The following is a 10,742-nucleotide window of genomic DNA, read 5'->3' on the forward strand; positions in this document are numbered from 1 at the left end:
ATGCCCCCAAAAGGAATCCTACTTGGTGTATTAAAGTTTCATCTAAGGGTAGCAGTTAAAATTGAAGAGAAGTTTCATGGGCTCAATTTTTCAGGTAAACCAAGGGAACTGTGGGAAGATCAGATGGTGCTAGCATGGTTTAGGGCCTATGGGATGGTGCTAGAATAGTATAAGCTGTATGTACTTTCACAACCAACCTAAGCTCCCTTCCAGGAGCCCTACATGAGAGAGAAGCTGCTAGGACAAGACATAGAACAGGCCATGTTTTATAACTACCACAAATAGTATATTGATTATAGAAACTCCAAATCTGAAAATCCATTCCTCTATTTTCCTTACCAATTATATTCAGTAGTATTGTCCAATCTCACATATAAGAAGGCTTACAATGAGATTACATAGCACTATTGAGGTACTTCAATAATAAAATACAGTCAACACGGAGACCCTTCAAATTTCACCAAAATCTCCTCCCATTATCAAATTCCCATTCTCAGGAAAAATAAAAGTCTAAAGATTAAAACTCCTTGACAATTTAAGGGGCGCCTGGGTGACTCAGTCGGCTGAGCGCCTGACTTTGGCTCAGGTCATGATCTCACAGCTCTGTGGGTTCGAGCCCCACATCAGGCTCTGTGCTGACAGCTCAGAGCCTGCAGCCTGCTTCGGATTCTGTGTCTCCCTCTCTCTCTGCCCCTAACCCACTTGCATTCTGTCTCTGTCTCTCTCAAAAATAAATAAACATTAAAAAAAATTTTTTTTAATAAAAAAAAATAAAACTCCTTGACAATTTAAGTCTAAAGAAATCAGTGATTAAGCTCAAATTCTCTTGCCTTTGAAATTTAAACTTCAAAGAAATATAATGTCCAGAATTCATCCTTTCTGTTTCATATTTCATTCAATCTTAGTTAGAAGAGTTTTTTTTTTATTAGTTCTTTTTTTTCCTAATTTTTTATTTTTTATTTTTTTTATATTTACATCCAAATTAGTTAGCATATAGTGCAACAATGATTTCAGGAGTAGATTCCTTAGTGCCCCTTACCCATTTAGCCCATCCCCCATCCCACAACCCCTCCAGTAACCCTCAGTTTGTTCTCCATATTTGTGATTCTCTTCTGTTTTGTCCCCCTCCCTGTTTTTATATTATTTTTGTTTCCCTTCCCTTATATTCATCTGTTTTGTCTCTTGAAGTCCTCATATGAGTGAAGTCATATGATTTTTGTCTTTCTCTGACTAATTTCATTTAACATAATACCCTCCAGTTCGATCCACGTAGTTGCAAATGGTAAGATTTCTTTCTTTATGATTGCTGAGTAATACTCCATTATGTATATATACCACATCTTCTTTATCCATTCATCCATTGATGGACATTTGGGCTCTTTCCATACTTTAGCTACTGTTGATAGTGCTTCTATAAACATGGGGGTGCATGTGTCCCTTTGAAACAGCACACCTGTATCCCTTGGATAAATGCCTAGTAGTGCAATTGCTGGGTCATAGGGTAGTTCTATTTTTAATTTTTTGAGGAACCTCCATACTGTTTTCCAGAGTGGCTGCACCAGCTTGCATTCCCACCAACGATGCAAAAGAGATCCTCTTTCTCTGCATCCTTGCCAACATCTGTTGTTGCCTGAGTTGTTAATGTTAGCCATTCTGACAGGTGTGAGGTGGTATCTCATTGTGGTTTTGATTTGTATTTCCCTGATGATGAGTGATGTGGAGCATTTTTTCATGTGTCGGTTGGCCATCTGGATGTCTTCCTTGGAGAAGTGTCTATTCATGTCTTTTGCCCATTTCTTCACTGGATTATTTGTTTTTTTGGGGTGTTGAGTTTGATAAGTTCATTGTAGATTTTGGATACTAACCCTTTATCTGATAGGTCATTTGCAAATATCTTTTCCCATTCTGTCAGTTGCCTTTTAGTTTTGCTGATTGTTTCCTTTGCTGTACAGAAGCTTTTTATTTTGATGAGGTCCCAGTAGTTAATATTTGCTTTTGTTTCCCTTGCCTCTGGAGACATGTTGAGTAAGAAGTTGCTGTGGCCAAGATCAAAGAGGTTTTTGCCTGCTTTCTCCTCGAGGATTTTGATGGCTTCCTGTCTTACATTGAGGTCTTTCATCCATTTTGAGTTTATTTTTGTGTATGGTGTAAGAAAGTGGTCCAGGTTCATTCTTCTGCATGTTGCTGTCCAGTTTTCCCAGCACCACTTGCTGAAGAGACTGTCTTTATTCCATTGGATATTCTTTCCTGCTTTGTCAAAGATTAGTTGGCCATATATTTGTGGGTCCATTTCTGGGTTCTCTATTCTGTTCCATTGATGTGAGTGTCTGTTCTTGTGCCATAGAAGAGTTTTGCAAGACTTAAATAGGGTTGGAATTTTTTGTAAACAGTTGTAGCTTAGTCAAACATTTTATTAGTTTAGTATCAAGTCTCTTACTGAGTTTCTAGATAATCAAAAGAGTCAATAAGACATACAAAATTATTGCATCCCTGTTCCCACTCCTATCAGATTTAGAAAAAGCTATTCCCCAGTCACTGGTGTTGTCATTTCGGGCAAAATTTTGTTCTCAAAGCACATTTATTGGTGTTGTTAAATACCATGTAAAAGACTCTGGAGTCAGACAGATTCTGAGTATTAGCTTTACCAAGATAGGTGATTTGATACAAGACTCAGTAATTGATGTTCTGTGAACATAAATGTAATTAGGAGCTGTTAAATTTGGCACACGAATTTTCCATTTCTAGGGTGGATAATTTGCTATTCATATTAATTCCTGTCTCAGACTAGCATTTGAGATACTGTTCTCTTGTGAATCTTAGAAATTTGTACAGTTTTGGTCACCTGGATGGCTCAGTTGGTTAAGCATCCACCTTCAGCACAGGTCATGATCTCAAGGTTCACACGTTCCAGCCCCATATCAGGCTCTCTGCGGTCAGCACAGAGCCTGCTTTGGATCCTCTGTCCCTACCTCTCTCTACCCCTCCCCTGCCTGTGTTTTCTCCCTCTCTCTCTCTCTCTCTCTTTCTCTCTCTCTCTCTCTCAAAAATAAATAAACATTAAAAAATTAATTAAAAAATTTGTAGAGTTTGAAGACTCTGTCAGGATAGGGTATGTTATGCTATAGGAACAAAGAACTTCAAAATGTGAGTGGCTTACGGAGCACCTGGTGGCTCATTTGATTAAGCATCTGACTCTGGATTTCAGCTCAGGTCACGATCTCACAGTTTGTGGGATTGAGCCCCACATCAGGCTCTGTGCTGACAGCGCGGAGCCTGCTTAGGATTCCCTCCTTCTCTCTCTGCCCCCTCCCTGCTGCTCACATGCTCTCTCAAAATAAATAAATAAACATTTTTTTAAAATGTTAGTGGCTTAAGACAACAACAGTTTATTTTTCACTTATACTACACATCCATTGTGGATTGGCAGGGAGTTCTGTTCACACTGTATTCACTTAAGGAACTAGGATGTCACAATCTTCACAAGTTTTTCCATGGTCCACATGGCAGGACAAGGGAATGTAACAAGTTATGCCCTGTCTCTAAAAAACTTCTGCCCAAGAGTAGCACATGTCTCTTTCACTCACATCACTTCCATTCACATTCAGTTGATCCAAATATGCTATGTAGCATTCTAACTACAAAGGGAACATGGAAGAATACCAATGCCTTGAGCTGCATTTAGAGTGAACTCTGTTCCCTAACACTGCTTGTATCTTCGGAGCCAACAGTTGTAATCCTTGGCCATCAGTTGCTGTAACTACTTTCAGGTATAGAAGAGCCTAAACCAATGTTTCCCAAATTTGTCTGATCAAAATAATTACCTGGGTGCTTATTATTATTTAACAACTGCATGCAAAAAAATACTGATTCCTATATCCTCTTCCTACAGAAATGATTTAGTAGTTCTGAGATGAAGTGTAAGAATCTGTATTTTAAAAAATACCCTCGGGGCGCCTGGGTGGCGCAGTCGGTTAAGCGTCCGACTTCAGCCAGGTCACGATCTCGCGGTCCGTGAGTTCGAGCCCCGCGTCAGGCTCTGGGCTGATGGCTCAGAGCCTGGAGCCTGTTTCCGATTCTGTGTCTCCCTCTCTCTCTGCCCCTCCCCCATTCATGCTCTGTCTCTCTCTGTCCCAAAAATAAATAAACGTTGAAAAAAAAAATTTAAAAAATACCCTCTGTTAGACAATGAAACCTCCTTAGCGTAGGTGCTGTTGTTGTTGTTGAATAGACTTTATTTTTTAGAGTGATTTTAAGTTCACAGAAAAATTGAGTGGAAAGTGCAGAGAAGAGTTCCTGCATATCCTTTAACCCCACACATGTACAACCTGCCCCACTATCAACATCCTGCATCAGAGTGGTACATTTTTTACAAAGGATGAAGCTACATCAAGGTATCATTATCACCAAAAGTCCATGGTTTACCTTAGGGTTCACTCTTGGTGTTATATATTTTATAGGTTTGAACAAATATGTAATGACATCTATCCACCAGTATAGTATCTCAAAAATTATCTGCCCTGCCTCTGCACCCCTCCTTCCTCAACTCCTGGCAACCATTTATCTTTTTAGTCTCTCCATAATTTTGCCTCTTTCAGAATGTCATATAGTTGGAGTCATACAACATGTGGCCCTTTTAGGATGGGATTTTTTCATTAAGTAGTATGCATTTAATATTCCACCATGTCCTTTTGATGGCTTGATAGCTTATTTCTTTTTGGTGCCTAATAATATTCTGTTGACTGGATGTGTCACAGTTTGTTTATCCGTTTACCGACTGAAATAGATCTTGCTTAATTTATGAATAAAGCTGCTCTAAACATCCACGTACACATTTTTGTATGAACATAAGCTTTCAGTCCCTTTGGATAAATATCAAGTGTGACTGCTGGATTGTATGCTAAGAGTATGTTTAATTTAGTAAGAAACTATCAGGTTGTCTACCAAAATGGCTATACCATTTTGTATTCCCACCAGTAATGTATGAGCATTCCTGTTGCTCCATATCCTTCCCAGCATTTGTCCCAGACTGTAGCTGTTAAAAGCCCATACAACTGCCAAAGTTAAAATGTTCTGAAGTCCACTCATACCTCTGAATTTATAAAGCTCCTCTAAATTCCCAGTGTTTGTTTGATTTTTTAATATTTCTCAACATCTGTCTGTTGGGAGGTCTTCTGACTTAAGAGCTATACTCCCTTTCCAAACTACAGATTTCCCTAGGTCCTCTAGAGGCAGCTGGTCTCCTGTGCATCCTATGGCCAGTGAGAGAATGATTGGTCTGGGCTGTGTGGGCCTGCTGGCTGCCAAGAGATCTAAAGGCTACTTAGAGAATGCTGATTTATTCTGCATAAACTTAACAGTCAAGTGAGTCATTCCACTTCCCTGAAGGGAAAGTGAATACAGAGGCAGAGAAGCCAGGAGTTACATTCATTGGGTTCCTTCTTCATGGGAAAAAACTAAAGTATAGGAGAAGCTTTCTCTGTAATAGGGTGGCCTCTGTCTTCTTGGAGAAGTAGGAGACAACCTTATGTCATAAAAATATTTCAGGCAGGGCAAGATTTGGGGACTTTAGGAAAATAGAGGTGGTTTAGAGTAGCTGTTGTGGGGAATGGAATAAGGACTCAAGAAGAGATTAATTATAAAAAAAAATTGCTGAGTGTCCCCAATGGTCTAGAGTTAGAGTCCAATTAGATTTAGGAAGCAATCAAGGTTTAAATTAATCCAGGAGCTGAGATGAAAACCGTGAACAATGGAAGGGACTAGTACTAACCAGAGTGGGAGAAAACCAAGATCACTACAGTGACCAGGCTTCACAAAGGACAAGTGAAGCGAATTAGAATACTGATACCACTGGCTAATGTTCATCATGGATTTAGTGTGTGCCAGATTTATGTGGATTATCTCATTTAACCTTCACAGGAAGCCTGTGAGAAATTTAGGGCATAAAGGGATTAAGTAATTTGTCTCTGGTCACTCGGCTAGGGAAGAGAGGGTCAGGATTTAAACCAAGACAGACTGACTCTACAATCTCTAGCCTTAACCATAGCAGTACTAGATGAGGATTGATGGAATTTATGTTACTCTGAGGACAAATACCAGCTTCAGTAGAACGGAAGAAATGACGAGATGAGAGGTGATGGCTGGGGATGCACATTTGTTTAAATTGTGAGAGGTTGAGCAGATTCAAGATGCACAGAAGGTAGGTGGCAAGAAGTCAATCAGGCTGAGAAAACACAAGGTCAGGTTGTCAAAACGTCATGGACAGGGTTGTTGAAGTTGTCAGGGGTGATGTAATTGGAGAGAAACTGCAATGTTCCAGAAGCTTTCAGGGTACTTAAGGGATAGACAAATATGATAGGGAAAAGAGAGTGGTATAGATATTTGTCCTAAATATCAAAGGAGAGTATGTAATTTATTGGAATCACTCACTCTCTCTCTTCTATCACTTTGGAGAGAACTACCCTCCTTTATTTTACTTAGGAGAAAGATAAGGAAAAAACAAAAGGCTAAAAACACGTTGCACTGCTAATAATCATGCCTGCCTGGTGACAGAGTAAAATAAATTGTTAAACCTCTGTTTGGCCTGTCTCATTTTAACACTGAGAATCGAGCTATTAAATACTAAGTACAGGTTTCCCCCCTCTATTTGAAAGTAGAATGTCCCTATGAAACTTTTCATAAGCTGAAATGACGCAAAGGGAAGAAGCAATTACCATTAGTTTATATGGAAATTTTTTTTAGCATTCCCAGACCCAAAAAGTAACCTCTTAGGCTTTTTTGAGGCCTTAGAACACATGTTGCTAATGGATGTACAACATAAATCAAGATAAAGCACAGACGCTCATAGACACAGTTCAAAGCTATGCCATCTTGGTGCTGAGACGCTGAATGTAGTTCCCAGGAAGGAGCTGGGTGGTGCTGCTCTTGCTGCTCTAGGTATGCAACTGCCTCTATCACATAAATTTGTTCTGCTGCAAAACGAACACAGAACACTCTTTGCGCTTTTCACCTTTTTTATTCAAAGCGAAAATCCTCTTCGGATTTCTTTCAGTTAGCACAAATAGGTACCAGTGGAGGTCTTTCACAAGAGCAAAGTGGCATAACGTGAACTTTCAAAAAGCAGGGGATACCTGAGGGTTGATGGGGGGTGGGAAGGAGGGGAGGGTGGGTGATGGGTATTGAGGAGAGCACCTTTTGGGATGAGCACTGAGTGTTGTATGGGAACCAATTTGACAATAAATTTCATATATTGAAAAAAAAAAGCAGGGGATACCTATAATCATTTATTATGAGAACATATGTGTATAACACTTTTATTCCCAGAAGAAAAATATAACACTTTTATCCCCAGAAGCTGCTTTTCTATTTTTCATTAAAAATTTTTGATGTAGTGAGAAATGTCCCATTTAAATATAACTTTTATTTCCTTGGATACTCTTGAATAAAACATTCTCTCTTGCTGTTCCCTGGCAGAAATAATATTCACTGGCACTGTTTGATGACATTTCAAAAATGGCTCCTGCTTTGTATTATTCCATTCTCAAATTTGTATTAGGTTATACTTCATGAATACATAGCATTTTTTGTACTTGTCTGTCTGTCTCTATCTCTGTTATCATAATAGAGTGAGGCCCCTGCTGTGCGGTTCTTAATCCCTTTTCAAGTCACATACATTTAATGCCATACTTTGCTTTGAGTCCTTTTTTATTTCCACTGATTGCCCTTTACTTGTTCTAAATGGTTTGTGTCATTTAGCACTGAGTTTTGGTACTTTTGGTATTAGATGTTTATTGGAAATATCAGATGATAATCTGGCACATTGTGATATCTAGGTGTATTTTCAGCTTTTTTCTATTTATATCTCCTTTGGTGTGGCTTTTAAAAAGAAAATCTAATATCTGTTTTGTTTTTGTTTTTTTTCCTTCTAGGGGATTTTTTCCTTGAGTAAGATATTTTGTCAAATTCATAAATGCTTTCAAAGAATCTTATATAAGTTTTAAATGGTTTCAAGGCTCTTCTGGTTTCCAGAATATCTATACCTGAAAGGTTTATACTTGAAAAGCACCAGTAGACTTTACTGATTTAAAATACTCCTGCAATAGTCAATTTCCCCTTGATAGGTTAGTTAATGAATTTAAATTTGTTTTGCATTTGCCTCTCTGTTTTGCCTCTGCCAAATACAAGCCCAACACCTTACTATGGCATTCAGGGAGTTACTTATCAGAATCTGCTTATTCCTCCCGTCCTCATTTCCTCCAAGGGCTGCCACTCTGACCCACAGTCCTTGCCTTTATCATCTCTGGCCTGGGCTGTTTCAAGAGCCTCCCAGGTGATTGACTGACCCTGGCATTCCATCCCCTATCATCTTTATCCAGAATGGTCCTATTGAAACATCAGTCAAGTCATGTCACTCTTTGGCCCTTGAATGGCTTCCCATCTCATTCAGAGTAAAAGCCAAAGTCCTCATAGTAGCTAAGAGTTCCCATGTGATCTGGCCCTTCTTTCTTCTCCCACCCGATCCCTCCCTCCCCCTCTCCCTCTCCTCCAGCTATCCTAACTTCTTGCTGTTCCTTGAATATTCCTAGATGCTTCTACCTTCAAGTCTTTGTTCAAATCATGGCCTTCTCAAGAGGCCTTCTCTGATCCCCTATTTTAAATTCATCTCCCCACAATCTCTATTCATTTCCCCTGCCATTTTTTTGTTTAATAAAACATTTACTATCATCTGATATACTTTAATGGATGTATTGTTTATTACCTGCACTGCCACACACTCAAATATAAGTTCCATGAGGAGCTTATTGAATGGTGCCGGACACAGAGAAGGCTCTGCAAGAAGAAAACAAAAAAAATGGAATGAATTAACTTAGCAGTCAGCATGAGAAATGAGAAATGTATACAAAACAAAATGACATGCAAGTGAGGGCACTGGATATGAATCTGTGGTTACAATAGAATCTTTCTTTGAGAAGCGTAGTGGAATCCTAGAGGGCAGGGCACAGGGAATAAAAGCCTTTTCATTTGTATGGCAGACCTTCCTCTTCAGCTTCTGGGCTCCCTTGCCGAAGGTAACGTGGGGCTGAGGTAGTGCTTATCTTCACATAGTTTAGTTAAGCTAAATTGAGGCTGCAGGATTGCTTTTACTTGATGATCTCAAAGTACAGGATACCATTAGGCTAGCTTCTCCATTCTTCAGTCTGTCATAAATTTTCATCAGGAAATCTCGTGTCACTTTTATGGAAGAATATATAGCTCCTTCTTTCCCTGATTTGTCATTCTTCCTTGATTCATAAAGCCCTTTCCTAAAGATCTACTTCATTATCATTTCTATCATGCTTTGTGTTGGGTTCTAAATCCCACATGAAACACAGTTTTATCTCAAGAAAGAAATTGAAGCTGAAAAACTAACAAATCTTTAATTCCAAGTTCTGTTTTAGGCTGCTAGACCACAACCACCATTGGGGTGACATAATTTTGCATTTACTGCAACATTGGTTTAAAGAACCTGCCAAGGGGTACATCAAGTGCATGTGACTGCCGCCTTGCAGTGTTTGCTGCTGCAGGTGGCGGTGGTGTGCTGGAGAAACCAGAACGGAGCATGGAGGCGCACAACATCCTCAGCAAATGGGAAGTCAGTGTCCTGTTCTTTGGAACAGGAACTCATGTCAAGTTTTCAGGAATGACACATGACAAGCCAAATATTTAGAATTTTGAAACTGTGTATGATCAGATGCACGATGATCTCCTTAGGAAGGACAGAATAGCATTTTACATATGTTGGACAGAAGTAAGAGAATCAAGTCCTGGCCAGAAAGTCTCCAGAACTGTAAAGATCTGTTTGATCTGATCCTCACCTGTGAAGAGAGAGTGACCAACCCACCAGATGGTTGAAGATCTGAATTCCAGAGAGCAGGAGACCTGCTAGCCAGTGTGCAATGTGGACATCCAGGGCAGCCATGGAGAGGCCACCCTGGGGCGTTCTTCATCTGTGAACTATGCCGGTGCATTCAGCACATGGAAAACATGAAGAATTAGACTGATGAGCTGTTGCAGGAGTTGGAGAAGAGCCACAGGGCTTTCGTGAACGTAGACTGCTTCGACTGACCTGCCTGGCCTGGTGCCCAGTGGGCTGCCCATCCTTTGGAACCCATCTTCTTGAGCTTCCTCTTGTTAATGCTTTTTCCTTTCTGATATTTGTGTTTGCTTTTAGGTATTCTGCCAGTGGATAGTAGTAGTACCCAAATAAACTGTACATATGAAATGAGAAGATAGACACAAATGCCACATTAAAAACAATCAAGTTTTTTCTATCTTATGAGTGGGATATTGATTATAAAGTTTTTTTTTCTTTAACCAAAAATGAAAACAACGGTTTATAGTATGTTTCCCCCCATATGTCTGTGTCTTTCTTTGTAGTTTCTTTCCCTTCCCCCCAAAAGTTGCTGGAATGTACAAATAACCAGAATAAAGCAGTGGGCTTTATCTTATTAGGAAAAATAAAAAATGAAAAAAATAAAGAAGCTGTTGGACTTGAAGGGTGCAGGCAAGACTCCCCTCCCCCACCCCCATTCTCCATTTAAACCAGCTCTGAAGATTCAGCCTTCCCTACAAAATCTTGGTCAGCTCTCATAATTTCAGATAATTCTCTTTTTTTTTTTAAGTTTATTTATTTATTTTGAGAGAGAGACAGTGTGAGTGGGGGAGAGGCAGAGAGAGGGAGAGAGAGAGAATCTCAAGCAGGCTGT

General features: G+C 39.6%; 1 pseudogene; it reads left to right on the plus strand.

Moving 5' to 3' along the window:
* On the plus strand, nt 1-10,307 carry LOC123384684 (annotated as a pseudogene).
* The last annotated feature ends 435 nt before the right edge of the window (nt 10,308-10,742 follow it).

The sequence above is a fragment of the Felis catus genome, chromosome A3 (genome assembly GCF_018350175.1).
Source record: "Felis catus isolate Fca126 chromosome A3, F.catus_Fca126_mat1.0, whole genome shotgun sequence".
NCBI lineage: Eukaryota > Metazoa > Chordata > Mammalia > Carnivora > Felidae > Felis > Felis catus.